At 39.2% G+C, this 15,869-nt stretch overlaps 1 long non-coding RNA gene across 1 annotated transcript in view; it reads left to right on the forward strand.

The window, feature by feature from the left end:
- The window catches only part of LOC307182976, a 38,115-nt gene extending 22,862 nt beyond the window's left edge, over nucleotides 1-15,253 (forward strand). The window contains exon 4 of the long non-coding RNA XR_013827323.1: nucleotides 14,575-15,253. This is a non-coding gene — a long non-coding RNA (uncharacterized lncRNA). The remainder of the gene's footprint in view (nucleotides 1-14,574) is intronic.
- Nucleotides 15,254-15,869: the final 616 nt, after the last annotated feature.

The following is a 15,869-nucleotide window of genomic DNA, read 5'->3' on the forward strand; positions in this document are numbered from 1 at the left end:
GTGGTTTAATTTCATTTCTAGGATTTGGATCAATAAATTTGTAGGAAACACAAAGCCAGTTTTCTCAGTTTATTGACCTTCTGTTGAAAGCAGACACAATTTAGACAACATCTGGACAATATTTGTCAAGGCCAAGTATAACCCAAATCCAGGCCAGAGAGCGAGTTGGTGCATTTGTTAGTTAAGCCATTTGATGTGCTTATAAATAAGATTAAAACATAAAAATAAAAATAAAAAAGCCAGCTGCTTTTAGTCCCATGCTAGGTTTATTTTCAGCAAGGCATTGATATTCAGGGTGAACTGACATGCACACACCATGTTTTCTTTCTTTTTGTACCTAGAGGATGCTCTTGAACCCAAGTTTCTCCTCCTGACTAAACCACTTACTGTCTTGGACATTGGCCAACTTTGGCAGCTGCCTTATCTCTTTCAAATGTTCACTTTCTATTTATTTACAAGGACCATTATAGATTGTCTCACTCTCAGATTGACCTGGTAGAGGTGATAAATGGAGGGCCTTCTGGCTGCATTCAATAACTTGGATTTGCTATGGAGGGCAAATGGGAACCAAGGAACAAGCCATGGGAAAGATGCAAGCATGGATTTTAAAAGGTCAGTTACGGGGAGATTGGGGTCATTTATGTACAAGGCAAACAGTGCCTGGATCCTCAAGGTGGTGCTAAGTTTATATGACATAAGTGATGGAAAGGTAAGCATTGATCTTTGAATTTGAAGCTCTTTAATGGTAATACTATATTCAAATTCCTCATTGGTACAATTGAACTTAAAAGGCTTCTCAGTGTTATGGGCAGAGGTTGAATGGCGCCTGACCTGGGGGAAAACTTGCCAGTACCTTGTTCAATGCATATATTCTGTCTATTACCTTATTTGTGACATTTACACCAAAATAAATATGTGAGGAAATAGTTAGGCCCCAACTTCTTGTGGATATAAAGTTAACATTAGCCATAAAATGAATAACATGATACTTAAAATCCCTTTTGTATCTTTTTGTGTTTCCTGATTTACGTTTTTTCAAAATTAGTTTAATTCGATTAGTTATTTAATTTGATTAGTTATTTAATTTCTGTATTTCTCCTAACTAGTGTATGTATGTGTGTGTATAACTTTGTGTATATACTTTGGAGAGAAGGTTCATGAAAATGCTTTCCCATCATATTCCATTGTGGCAACACACCTTGAGAAGGCACCAGATTTCTCATCTGTAGAGGTGAAAGGAGAACAAAGGTTTGTTCTGAAGGGTAATTGCTGATTCCCCCTTCAGCTTGGCCAGGACGACCACTTCATCAGAGGTCGCTGAAAGAGGTCAACTTGTAAAACTCATTTGCAGTTCACTTTGAAGTCTGCTAGGTCATAATTTTAGACTAAGGCTTGCAAAGCTAACTGGCTATTAACTCCTTTGATCAGAATCTAATCGAGTGGTTGTAAAACAAAAAAACACTGAAGTTCCCAAAGGAAGGATTTGATTATTGGGCAATGCCCTGCTGGATGACCTTTTCTTTACCTTTTCTTCTTGGCCATCTTAAATAGATACACGTTATTCTTTCAAAGTCTCCAAAGTGACTGATTCGATTTTCATCTATTCTAAAAATATTTTCTCCCTCAGCAGAGGCCTAATTCTCATATTAATGAAGACCGCGGAATAAAATGGTATTAATCTGTTTCTTTGGGTAAGCAATTTTCTAACAGTGTATGAGCGCTTTACAACATTTTATGAGTATAAGTATCTTTATATTTACTTCTTAAAAAGCAAATGAAAATCTATTAATGAAAAAATGTGGTTAGTAAATCAGTGAAACTTCAAGAATATTCACATCCCTTTCTCAAAATCTAAAGCTGGTAAAATGTACTATAGTACAGTACTTGCGTTTCTGAAATATTATTTATGAGTCATTAAAATTCAGACTGGTAGTTTTTAAATGTCTAATTCCATGTTTCTTCTAGCCACGTTTATTGCTTATCTAAACTTCTTTTCAAATTGGTAATCTCGATTACACTTCTTTGAATTTAACTGAAGACAAAATAGCTTGCTTTTGGATGTCTCCATGTAATTACAATTTAATTTTGTCTGGTTGATATGCTAAAGATAATGGCTTCTATTTTGCAAAATGCGACCTAGCTACATGCAACACCACTGCCAGAGCCTATTTCAGATGCAGGAGCCAACTGTTCTCTCATTCCTGCAGAGTTCAGGCTTTCAGATTTTGGCGACATTTCCGTGCTTGAACAGAATGAAAATTTCTGTTGGTCTCTGTAAAACTCCAGCCTCCGAACTCAGTGATGTGCATTGTGGAACAGTAGCGGGCTGCTGAGCCCCTGTTGCCTGCAAAACTGGAACTGAGGCTGGTGAACATTGGACTTTTCTCCCCTGTCTCTTGTCCAATAAGGATATTGCCACTGCTCATGCCTCATCATTGCTGTAAACAGGGATTTGGGAAGGTAGTCACTTGACCGACCCTAATAAATGTTAAACATTACCAAACCGTCTCAGAGAATAGAGTCTGAAAAGTTCCATCTTTTTCTAACCTGAGACATTCGTGGTCTTTTCTTATCCTTGTCATTGTTGATCTTATATGGCTTTTTGGTTTCTGCCATCAGGATTATCCTCATCCGTGGAGCGCATAGGCATTGTATATAGATCTAGAAATCTATGATTCCATTTGGAAGGCAGAGCAGCAGTTTCTGTCAGGCAGTGCAGTGTTCTGTAGTGTAATAGAAAAGGCACTATTTCTTCTTCAAGAGTTAGAAGATGCGAGTTCCAATTCGAGATCTGTCAACTGACTCTGAGGCTTTAGGCAACTGTCTTCATCTCTCTGGATATAACGTTTCCTCAATTAAATTAACTCCAAAAACCACTTCCATAAATTTGCCTGGTTGATTCTGGAGACAATTAAAAACAATCATATGCTGACTCATTTTGGAACTTTCTTATCGATTTGTTTTACCTCTCCTTTTTCCTCCTCCCCTTAATGTCTTCTTGAGGTGACTGCAAAAGAGGGAGCAACTTGGCAAAGAGAAGTTGATGAAATCAGATAATAAGAAAACCAACAAATGTATTGAAATGTTCAAGTGGACCTATTTGAAAATTTCTACCGTCTTTAGGAGAGAGTCCACTGACGTTTAAATTCATGTGCATAGATAGCAAAGAAACAGGATGATCAAAAGGTAAAATACCTTTCTCAAGATCTTAGTCAAAAACTCAGAGAGAGAACCAGACCTACAGCTCAGCCCAAAAAGTGGGGGACAAATTAAAAGTCCCTTAAAATACTATTATAAAACAAACACACCCAAAAATTGTCTAACACAGTTTTAATATCTTAAAACTATCCCATCCAACAGAAATTGCTTTAAATTTATGATTAGTTTAAGAAATAATTAACTTTGGATAATCAGTGGGGGGGGGTACTTTTCTACTAATGGCCTACTTTTACAGCACCCCCCAAATTTGTTTATCTTTAGTCATGTATGGACTACAATGAAAACATGAAACCTGGTTTCTTTTCATGTATACTATTTGTAACTTAATACTTAATTTTTCTATAACTGTTAAATGATTCTACTGCTTTTTCATCATTAAATTTGACAGGTGCCAAAATGATAAAAGGGCTAAAAATATGACCCATGGGATAATTGTTTTAGTCACACTAGCTTGACAAACAATATAATAAAAATCATGATTTAAAATTCAGCATGGAACTTGTGAAACATGTTATCAAGTACTGTATCAAATGCTTGAACATGTTTTTAATTGGCAAAACTTTAATGCCATTAAGAGTTTTGCATATGCTTCAACTAGCTTTTGTGCAGTTGAGAAAAAAATATCAATACCCATCTGTCACTATGAGTGGAGCACATATGGTAACAGAAGACCTTAAAATACATCAGATGTGGTTTCTATTATCCAAGTCACTTCAGCACCAAAAGGACTTCAGCCACCTTGATATAGCTTTGGCTATTAGAAGTTTAATTTTGCCAATTAAAGTTGTTATTTTGCATGAAACTATAACAATTTTGCCTGTATTCCTCTGCTGTATTATTGACAGTCATAAATAAGAATTCTTAGCGTGCATAAATCCTTCTGTTCTGATTTGAATTTCTGAATAGTAAAGGCAATGGCTCTGCTTTTAAGTAGACACCCTCTGGGTTGGTTAAGTGATCATTGTTGGCAGGGGTCCTTTGTAGATGCCTTCTGTCCTTTCTGGAACTGCCCTAGTCTGACTTCCAAAGGCAAGTGAAAGGGGAAGTTGAGTCAATATTCCAAATTTTAAAGCCCAAAATACAAATGTGCAAAAAGCAAGATTTTTCTGACATGGGAAAGGAGTTGTATAGTCAGATCTCATTCATTTATCTAATGAGGGGCTTCGCTATGGCAGACACACTGCTAGATATCAGAGATGAAAAAATAGACTCATGGCACCTGCCTTCAAGAGCCTGTAAAGATCTAGTGAAGGAGGAGCAGATACAGAAACAGTGCAGTGTAAATCCCGTTATAGAGTTATCTAGAGGATGGTCTAGGAACATAGTAGAAGAATGATTCTTAGGGCAAAATCAGAGAAAATATTAAAGAGAAAGAAGAACAGGAAATTACCATAAGACACGTTGGGAGAAATGCTGCTAAAGTCAATAGGAAGAACACACGTAAAGACATAAACATGGGAAGGAGTGTGCAGAATTTGTGGAATGGTAAGTAGTTCAGTGGAGTAGGAAGTGAGGGGACTATAAGGAAAGATGGGCTGCAAAGAAGGCAGAGACTAGATCACAGTAAGTTTTCTATTTCTGGATTTGGAACTGTATCCCAAAGATATTAGGGACCTTTAAAGCACCCTTGAGCAGCCAAAGGGCATAGTCATGTTGCAGCTTTGTAAAAAGCACTCTGATTTACAATTGAAAGGATCTGGGGATTAGAGGCAGTGAATTTATTTTCAGGGGACTAAGAGGCAGTGGCAATGGGGTGACAGAGGAGAGGATAAATCAGAAAAGAATATTTAGATTATGAAATCTACAGGACTCAGACTTACTCTGATTTCTCTACTGGTTGAGTTTATCATATAATGTTTGATCTTGTCTTTGTTTGCTGTATCAGCATAGACCTCCCCAGGTCCAGTTAATATAGGGAAATGGGAGGTGGCATGGGGAAAATAGACTTTGTGCTTATTTATACATTCTACAAGTTTGTCCAAATTGAAGAAGAAATGCAGAATTTATAACTGGTGCTACATTTTAACTGTACATGAGAAAGGACCCTCAACATTTATATTTTTCCAGTTATTTTGTAGCAAATTAAGGATGAAACCATCATGATCTTCTCTAAATCATGATTCATTTTGATAGTTTTGAAGTTCTGTTAAGCATTTTCAATGTTTATTCTCACCTTACCTTAACAGGAAGCTCTATACTTGGGCTGAAAATAGTCGGTCCTAATAAAGTAAGAAACTGAATGGTCATCAGTGTTAGTTAGGTTAGGGGTTCACCTGCTGTAACCAACAGCGGCAGTGACAATGATTTTCACAATCCAGGCATAAGCAGTCCAGTACTGATTTAGAGACTTGACACTATCGGGGACATACAGTCCTCTCACTTTATGTTTCCAGCCATAGTGTGTTCCTTGGTCATCATAATCCCAGATAGTTCACTATTTCCTCCTCATTCCAGCCTGTGTGAGAAATTACAGGATGACGCCTTCTTCTTTTGAAGGACACACATCATTTCCACATCCATCCAAAATATCCCATGGCTAGAACTTGATCACATGATCACACCAAGATGCAAGAGACCATGGGAAAAGTGGTCTCTCTTTTCTGGGGGCACCTGAGCCCAGCTAAAAATTATATAACTTTCAATGAGGGAGAATGGATATTGGGGGACAAATGGCAGTTTCTGACATAGTACCCACGTGACATTTTGGAGTTGCTCCTTCTAGATGGGCTATGCCACATCATGCCTCCACCTCTTTTGAACTGGCTTTCAAGAGCAACCAATCCTCTTACAGACATGGCTGTTTACGATCCCACTGATTTCACTTATTCAGCAATCATTTAGCGAACACCTACCTGTGACAAGTTATGCCATAGGAGCTGGAGATAGAAAGTTAAATAAAGCTCGGTCTTTTCTTCATATTGTTCACAGCTTGACGATGGTGACCTAGAGAGTAAGTGGGGAATTGCCATAGACCATGTTAAGAGCCGTACTGTATGGTAGGCGCTCTCCTCAGGGCGTTCACATCCCTCAAGGTCACAGAATAATTTGCTAAGACGCTGATTTCTGTGTTCTCACCTCCACAGGAGGGTAATGTTCCCTTCTTCTTCCTTGCCTTTTGGGATTAAAAGATGGAGCTATGGTGGTCTGAGTTCTGGTCTCTTGCATCAGGCTGTTGTAAAAGGTCCTTTCCCTTCAGGCAGAAAACAGAAGAGTTTGGCACTTTGCTCTGAGGCTTTTGTTTGTGTTTCTAAGCAGATTGCCTAAAACTGAACCCTGCCTTCCCTGTGGGGTCAGGGATGTACTGGACTTCTTCTGTCTGTACGGGCCTCTCACTGTCTCCCGTTGCGGAGCACAGGCTCCGGACGCCCAGGCTCAGCGGCCATGGCTCACGGGCCCAGCCGCTCCGCGGCCTGTGGGATCTTCCCGGACCGGGGCACAAACCCGCGTCCCCTGCATCGGCAGGCGGACCCTCAACCACTGCGCCACCAGGGAAGCCCTGGACGACTTCTTAAAGTAGAAGGGCTGACCCCTGAGAAAGAAGGCGAGCTTCACGCAGAACTGTTGCAAAGAGGAGACTAGAGGGCAGAGAGCCAGTGGGGTGGCAGGGAGCCGTGTCCCTCTTTGATGCCGTCGCCTCAGGGAGCCCTTATTAGAGACTGCAGGGCCTTCTGTTCTCGGTCCCTTTGAACTCTGACTTCATCTCTGTCACTTTCTCCTTCTGTTTCACTCCTCTGGCCTCCCAAGTGTTTTGCCAGCCAGGCCTGCTCCCTCCTTGAGGCCTTCATGCTCCGTGTCCCTTCTGCGTGGGCTGCTCTTCCCCGAGTCACGTGGCTAACCTCTGACTTCCTTCCGGTCTTTACTCACCTTCTCTGTGAGGCCTTCCCTGGCTATTTCAAATATGTCAGCCCTTCACCCTGATTCTATATCCATTTTCCTGCTTCACTATGTCTCCCTAGTGCTGATTCTTCTCAATTTCTACTGGGAACAGAGGGAAATAGACAATAAGGACAAGTTAGTTCCAGGGGAGCCGCGATTGTCATCTGTTTTATTCAATACTCTATCTCTAGGATGGCTCCTGGCACATAGTAGGTGCTCCATAAATGTTCGTTAAATGAATGAATGATGATAAAATCCCTTAGGTCCCAGCTAGACAGAAAGTAGAATCTCCTTCATTTAAACTGACCATATGATTTGGAAAATTGGAATCTTAGTAGAAATTCTTGACTTGAGAATAGAAGCCTTCCCTATGCTTTCCGGCTAGTATAGGGAATCTTGCACCTGAGTAACAGAGGGCATAACATCACCTAATTTTTGATTTTTTAAACATGAAGGAGATGTGGCATCTCTTGCACCGCAGTGTCTTGAGCAAAATCTAACCAGTTCACCTTGAATGGGCACAGAGGCCGGTCTCACCTCATCCTGCTAGTTCATGCTGGTGCTAGTATTCCTGGCAGTTTGGCTTCAAAATGGCATTAAGGACTTGATATGGTGCTGATGGGAAGTGAGCAATGGCAAGTGCCTGAGACTAGCACGAGGAGCAAAGGGTTAATGTTTTAATACCAGCCGTGACTTACTTGGTAGGATACTGCAAATGAGTACTGCAGGTGCATGTGCATGTCTGTGTGTGCGTATGTGTGTGTATTTAAGAAACATACATTGTGTTATGTGCACAATGGCCAGTGAATTCGATGCCTCCATTATTGATGTCATTGGCTGTGTCAGCACTTCTTCCATTCCTTTCTGTCTTGAGGTGTGTGGAAGTTTCTTCTGTGCCATTGGCTTACTTTGATAAAGGAAAGGTCTTATTGAAATAAAGGTCTTATTGAAAATAAGACCTCTTCTCTCTGCTTTTGACTGCTCCATTCTATATAATCAGTTTTCCTCCTTTGCTCAGTGCTCTCTATGGTCACATCATATTACAAATTGTTATAGAATGAAAGTTGTTGCCTTCTATTTTATTCCCTACCTATTTCCTAGAGAACTCAGGAGAAATAAAAGGAATTGGCCCAGGTTAAGATGACAAAAATCATTATCCTTTGTTTAAAAGAAGCAAAGTTTACATTAATAGACTAATTCAAATTTATTTAATTTTCCACAGAATTAAAAATAAAAAAACCAGCTTACAGAAAAATACATGAAATAGAGAGAATATGAAAATTCGCAACAAGATAAGAGGTTAGGAACCACCATTTATTGACTATGTATAGGGTACCTTCTAGAAATTCAGTAATTGAGTGGAGAAATTGATATTACTCATCCCATTTTACAGGGAAAGAAACCAAGCTTCAGGGATGTTAGTAAATGCCAAGGACATATTGCTAGGGAGTGGTAGAGGCTGGATGTGTATTTAGATTCCAAATAAACTTTCTACTCTGCTGTGCTGGTTTCCAACTGTCTTTAAATTCAGAATGTTCTTAAAATTTTAGCACTGTACAGTCTAAACTGAAAGCTCTATATTTCATTTCTAGGTAAGATCATCTTTTCCCTTTGCCAGAAATAATGCCTTTGATTGCTCTAGTGCTTGGTTTGTATGAATTGCTTTCCTTGTTTTCTCAATGCCATGCAGGGATTTAAAGTTCCTTGCTGTTCAAAACAGAGATGAGTTACTTCATTTTTGAAATTCCTACAATGAGTGAGTCTCAAAAGCAAAAATCTGTTGTTAGGGGCTCAGGCTGTGAATCTGAATCACATCTGCTCTACTTACTGCATAATGGTGGCCACATCACTTAATGATGCTGTGCCTCAGTATCTTAATCTGTAAAGTGGGGGTAATAATGTTAATATAAGGATTAAACTAGTTAATATGTGTTAATACTATTAAAATGCTTTAGACTGAGCTTGACACATAAAAATCACCAATAAAATATTTATATCTACCCAGACACAGCAATCATAAAGAGGCAATCATTTTCATTTTCTAGAGCACAGGATATTAAAGTTTCATAAGAGTCCTTTCTCTCAATGTCTTCCTATTAACTAGCTCCTAAAATCAGGGCTTCTGAGGCATGGACTGGTGGGTTACACAAGCTGGGAATGATGCGTTTTCACTGAAGAGCAAGACATCTGAAAATAGGTCTATCTGCCTCTTTTATTTTTAAGTCCATGCATTTATAATGAAAAAACAGAATTAATTAATAATCATTGGAGGATCCTACTATACCCACTCAATATTTTGAAAATTGGTCAATATGGCAACAGGTTAAAGGTGTACCTTGCATTACCTATGTGAACTATCCTACTAGGTAACCAAATAGTAGAAAATGGAATATTTCTTTTCACAGAAGAATGAATGGATCTAGGCACTGGTCATCAACATCTCCTAAAATCAAAGAGAGACATAGACAGAGAGATAGACATTATGTGCTTCCATTTGGATGAACATACCATCTATAAAGTAATCTTATCAAAAACTATAATTCACAAGAAATAGAGATGGCAAAAACATGTAAATCTACACAGAAGGGGTACACTCAACAAAATCTAGAATGAGAAAAACTCTATAGGACAAATCCTTATTTCTTCAATAAATAAAGAAATGCAAATATTGGATATTTGATAATACTGTGGAACTGTCAATTTTCTTAGGTGCAGTAATGATAAATGAGTGTGCTTAACGAACGAAAACAAAAACAGTCTTCATCCTTTCTTTACAGAGAAAAGGATCTGACTTCCAAGATTTCCTCCACAATAATGTGGGGGAAGTGTGTATGAGAATGGGACATGACTGTTGTGAGAACTGAATGATGGACGTGTAGAGTAGCCAGGGTTTCATTATACGGTCTTTATTTTGTGTACATTTGAAGTCCTCCATAACTTAAAAAAAAGAAAAAGAGGTTTTTAAAGTGGTCTTTTAAAACTTCAGGTTCAGACCAGAAAGCATATATAACTTAAAAGATATGAAAGTATTCCCTTGAGTATTATAGTCAGTTTGGGTGTGGTTGCAAACTCTAAATTGACTTGAAAATTAGGTAATGATAAGCTTCAAAACCAGAGGACATGGAGTCCATGGTCACCTTCTTTAAGATTCTGAAGTTGTTGAAATAACCACATGAAATGGCCCTCCTCATTTCCTATCAACACTGCAGACCAGTAGGTATGACGGATATCGGTTGGTTATTTAAGAAACCTCGGCAAGGTGAGGCCATTAATTTAGAAAGACAATCCCCAAACTATATCTAAGACATATTTTTTTCTTAATGAATTAAAAAACTTTAACTTGAAGATTTAGAAGTAATTGAAGAAATATTTAAGAAAATCAACTGCACTGTATTGATGTTTTTGTAGTTAGAAATCCGAGTGTTTCAACCTCAAGTATTACATCATTTAAGAGAATTGGACCTATGAGAATAACAGGTCAGTTTATAATTCCAACTGAACATGTTAATTGCATAACAGATTCATACTTGTCATTTTTTGTTCTCATCTTACCGAATCTACTCAGTTTGGACATTTAAGAAACCTTGAGGTTCACCATGGTACGAGTTTAATTTATAAGGGTTACCGTACTAAAATGCATAGGAAAGATTGTCAATCAGATGGTTGAGAGACTTAAATAGGAAATATTCAATTGATAAATCCAGTTTAAAACGTTTGAAATATTTTTTAAAGTTTTGTAAACGGGACCAAATATTAATCAAAGTCTCCCTTATAAAATTGTTGCTAAATTTATTACACTTAAGAATCGAATAAGATTTATAGCTGGAAATCAAAAGCCTAAGAAAAACTAGATTTTTAAATTTATAACTTTAATCTGTCATGTATTAATTTTGAAAACAAAGTAACCTTTCATTAGTGGTTACATTGTTTAAGAAGTTAAAGTGGGTTTTTCTGTGCACCTAATTCCCACCCTCCCACCCCCAGGACTTAAAAAAAAACAAAAACAAACCTCAGATTTTTAAAAAATGAATTGTTCATTACAGTTCTAAAAAAAAAAGTTTAATACAATGAACAGAAGTGAATTTTGGGAGCCCTGATAGGAGCGACACACTCCTGAAATGTCACTTTCCGAGGCTGTCAGATGAGGCAAAGGCAGGGGCGGGAGGGCCGGGAGGGCCCGCATTAACATATTTCCTAGACGCTCCATCTTCTTGGTCCGGCGTAATGGATGCCTCCCAGCTCCCTGCGGACACGAGAGCCCATCAGGCCAGAAGCAGATTAAAGCTTACACACTTCAAATTGGCGGCTTGCCGCAGCTTGCCAGAAGGCTAGAGTTCAGCGCAGCTTTAACAGAGAAGTCTCTAAGCCTCCTTCTCCCCATCTCCCTTTCGCCTTGCTGTAAAAGGAAATCGCACCCTCTGCAACCGTCGGGCCGCCCCCTGTCGGTCCGATTGTCCCGGGGTGGGGGCGGCGGCGCGGGGTGGCGGGTCCCGGGCTCCGGGAAGGGCCGGGCCTGGGGCGGGAGTCGGGTGTGGAGGGTTCCGCGCCTGGGCGAGCAGCCCTCCTCCCCACCCAAGACAATTGCGCTGCGCACAGTGAACTGTCAGCCACGACTGATTTATAAGACCGATTTACCTTCTGGAGAGTGTAATTATGCTCATAGTTAAGAATTAATCAGGTGAGAGAATTATGGAATAGTCATTCTCCGGACTTTGAAGGACAAACTAAGTGGAGACCCACCAATGCGGCTGCAGAGCCTGCCCGGCGGGAGTCCTTTGCCTCCGTTTCTGGGCTAGCTGTCTTCTTTGTAAAAACACAAAACGAAAAATCTAGCTGAGTTTCTTCAGAAAGATGATTCCAAGTCACCCAGCTGAAAAGGTGGAGAGATTTTGTAAAAAGAATTCACAGAGATTGGATTATCTCTGAATAAGGGTTTGGCTGTTTCCTATTAGAATTATTAGCTTAATTATTTTAGCTTACTCTGGAACAGGCAGAATTTCAGAAATATTTTCTTTCTTGTTTTTACTAATATGTATTCCCTTCACCTCAGTTATGTGGCTTGGAGGTTTTCACATTCAGGGTTGTGTTCCTTTTAAATGAGGAGGGATTTTTCTTTGTTTTGTTTTGTTTTCTCTCTCCTTTGTGGGCAGGGGGTTTTCAGTTAATTTAGCTTGTTTCTCAAAGTGTCTCTCATGTGCCTCACCACACATCCCTTTCAAAATTGGCATTTCTTTGGGGACACGGATTATCTCTGAGGAGAATCTCTAAGAGTCCCATGACAGTTACCTTGCAGTGCAATCACATATCCCCTTACTATTAAATTTTGCAGAAAAGTGGCTGCGGTTGAAGCAAAGATGGTACAGATTGAATGAGATTACTACAGTATCTGAAAACATCCTACCATTTCTATTGTGAGATAACCATAATTCTAACACCATGCGTCATAACTGGAAGAGGGAGGGGCCTGTGCAGTTCATAACCCCAATGGCCTATTTTTTAGCCATTCAAGTACATACATGTGGCTGAGAATAAGGTTTGAAACAGTCTTTGTTATGCCATCTTCTGTCACCCCCTTGGTCCTCCAACCTATTTCACTTACTGGTTGGAAGCCCCCATTCTCTGATCTGGAAATTGCCCTCTACCTCAGGGCTATGGGGATTCTCCTTTGTACCAACCATTTCTTCTCCTGTTTCCTCATGGACTGGGGGTCTTTGTTCATTTTTTCTTGGGCTAGTTGTTGGTCCTTAAGCTCCTGCTAGCTACAGCAGAAGTTAGATCCTGGGAGTAGAGGAGGAGGGGAAATGAGACAAACCCTGGTGGTGCCCCTTAGGATGTGGCATTTAGATATGCAGACTTTTCAAGAACCAAATTAACAAACCTGTCGGTTTCTCATCTGCTTTATTATGTTAAAGGTGAATTTTTAGGAGGAGAAACTCCAACCTATAGATGGGATGAAAAACAAATCAGATCTCCAGGTAGTGAAATTTACATAATGGTACTCCATTGGGGCCACACTCCTCTTTTTTCTTCTCAGAAGGAAAGGTAGAAAACCCATTACCTCTGCCTGCTTTTTATTCAGCTGTGGAACTCAGCTGTCTTCTCTGCATCTTGGCAAGTGCCAAACTTCCCCCACTCTTCATCCAACCACAAGTCCTACAGAGATCTCAGGGCTAGAGGGAGGTGAAAAGAAGATGTTTTTCACAGAGAGGCTAGATACCAAAAATATGTCAGTAATTCTTATTTAAGCAGAACTATGAACAATTACTTCTGTCTCATCACTCTTGCCCATCCAGATTACTTATTCCAACAATCAGTCTGTAACTGATTTTTTCATTTTATGACTGTTGCTCTTTTCTATGCATTCTTAATTAATTGGCCTGGTGGGAGAGTGGGAACAGCCCTTGACTGGAAGCCAGGAGACAGGTTCCAGTTTTGGCCCTGCTCCCCCAACAGCTGGCTGGCCTCAGGCATGTCGTTTACCTTTTGGACCTTGATTTCTGTGGATGTGTAGTGAAGGAACTGGACTGGATCCGTCTTTCCATAGAATGTGATACTAATGAGAAAGCAGGCTTGGAAAACACTGCATAGTCTCATTCTCTCTTCTTAGCAACCCACTATGCACATGGACATCCAGTTAAAGAGAAATCTTTTACATTTGGTTTAGCCAAGAGTTTCCTCATCTGATGTGACCAGAGAATACGCTAACTTGTTTTCTTTTTTCCTTCCTTCCTTGTTTCTTTCTTTTTATATATGTTTTGTTAACATTATGCAGAACCAGCATTCTAAGGAACTCATTGTGGGAAATGCAGGACTAAATGAACCTTCTGTAGGTTGCTTTGTTTGTTTTTCTCTGTGTATGGAACCTAGACCTACTCAAATGTTACAATACAGGAACCAATATATATTGTTTTAATTATTGTTTAATTATTATATAATTACACTGCTTACAGGATTCCTCAGCACTAATGAACAGTGGACTAAAACAAACAACATAAAATGTGTTTTTAGCCCAAGAGAGTATCATCATATTTGTTTAGCATTCTTGGGAAGTGAGGTGATAGGTAGTTTAAAAAGTCTGTGTAACTAGAATTTACCACTAAATTCCAATAATATTGTATTTCTGCTATTCATTTATTCACTCATTCAAAGTAACACAGAAGTTCTTAACGTTCTGTTATGCCTGAGCCCCACTGACTGTCTGAGGAATCTTTCTCAAAGCAGTGTTTTTTAATGAATCAACCAAAAAATATATGATTGCAAAAGACGCTTATTAAAATACATTTATCAAAATATTTTAAAAATTTTGTGATATGTATGTGCTTCTTTATTAATGTATCAAATGACAAGATCTAGCAGCAGACCTAATAATGGCAATAATTTTAAAATAATGATGGCATACATTTCTGTAACAATTGTAATGTGACAAAAGCAATCGATATATAAAGAAAAAAATTTATAATAGCATGGTATCTTTTGCAGATTATGCTTTCCAAAGATAGCCACAACAATGTGAATGAAGATGCCTTCAGAGGATGCCAGCTCCCAGCCATGGAGTCATCCCCAGCCTTGGAATCTTCCTGAGATCACACATATCATGAAGCAAAGAAATGTCACCTTCATTATCTTCTGTCCAAATTCCTGACCCACTGAATAAATGAGCATAATAAAACGGTTGCTTTATGTCCCTAACTTTTAGTATTTGTTATGTAGCAATAATAACCATAAAAGTACCTTATCATAAGGTAAGTGTGAGTCCTAAGAAAAGTGCTCCTACCTGCAATTTTGGTGCCAAGATTGAAGGACAAAGAGTGAGGACAGCAGGTAGCTTTCTGGTTTGAGCAACTTGGTGGGTGGGTTACAATTCAATGAGGTGAGGAGTAGAGGACTAGACTTTTGAGGTAAAGAAGGGTGGAGATTATGAGCTTCATTGGGACACATTTTGAGTTTCTCATGCTTGTGACCATTCGAATGATTGAAATGTCAGTCAGAATCTCAGAAGGAAATCTTGGGTTAGGGACAGCCAAAAAAAAAAAAAAAAAAAAGAATAGCTTAGTGTTAATGAGTAGCTTTTATGCATGCAAGTGACTTATGGGCAGAAAAGAAAGATTGAGAATTGCAGCCATAGGTTAAAATAGGTAAGACATGAAAACTCTGTTAGCTCTAACAATTAAAATACTTATAAATAATCAATTCCTTCCCTTCTAAGACTACTCAGAATGGAGTTTAACGTTTTCAAGGTGACCCAAGGGCCACTTTTATGAATGTAATAGCCAACCTTAGAGTAAATGATGCCTTCAGAGGCAGTTGTTATAGGGATGATGTAGTTTCCAAGGAACTCCCATTGTTCTATGGCTGACTACTTAGTGGTTTTCTGCCCCTCTCTCTCAGGGGTTATTGTGGTTTGTTGTCTCCCCACGCTATGATTTTTTTCCTCCTTGGTGGTTTTACTCTCTACTCTCTTCAGGCACTCCTTCCAGCTATCTGTGGGTCTACTTCCACTGGGTGCATGACTCCCTCTTCCCCATCTGAGCTGTTGTTGTTTGCCTCAGTGCTTTCTCTCTCTTCCCTGTAACTAGTGTATTAGTTTCCTGTGGCCGCTGTAACAAATTACAGCAAACTTAATGGCTCAAAGTAATTATTATCTTACAGTTCAAGAGGTGAGAAGTTTGAAATGGGTCTCCTGAGCTAAAAACAAGGTGTTCATAGGACTGCATGCTTTTATGGATGTTGGGGAGAATTTGTTCCTTATTCATTCCAGCTTCTAGAAACCACCC

Source organism: Stenella coeruleoalba (assembly GCF_951394435.1).
Source record: "Stenella coeruleoalba genome assembly, chromosome: 2".
NCBI classification, from domain to species: domain Eukaryota; kingdom Metazoa; phylum Chordata; class Mammalia; order Artiodactyla; family Delphinidae; genus Stenella; species Stenella coeruleoalba.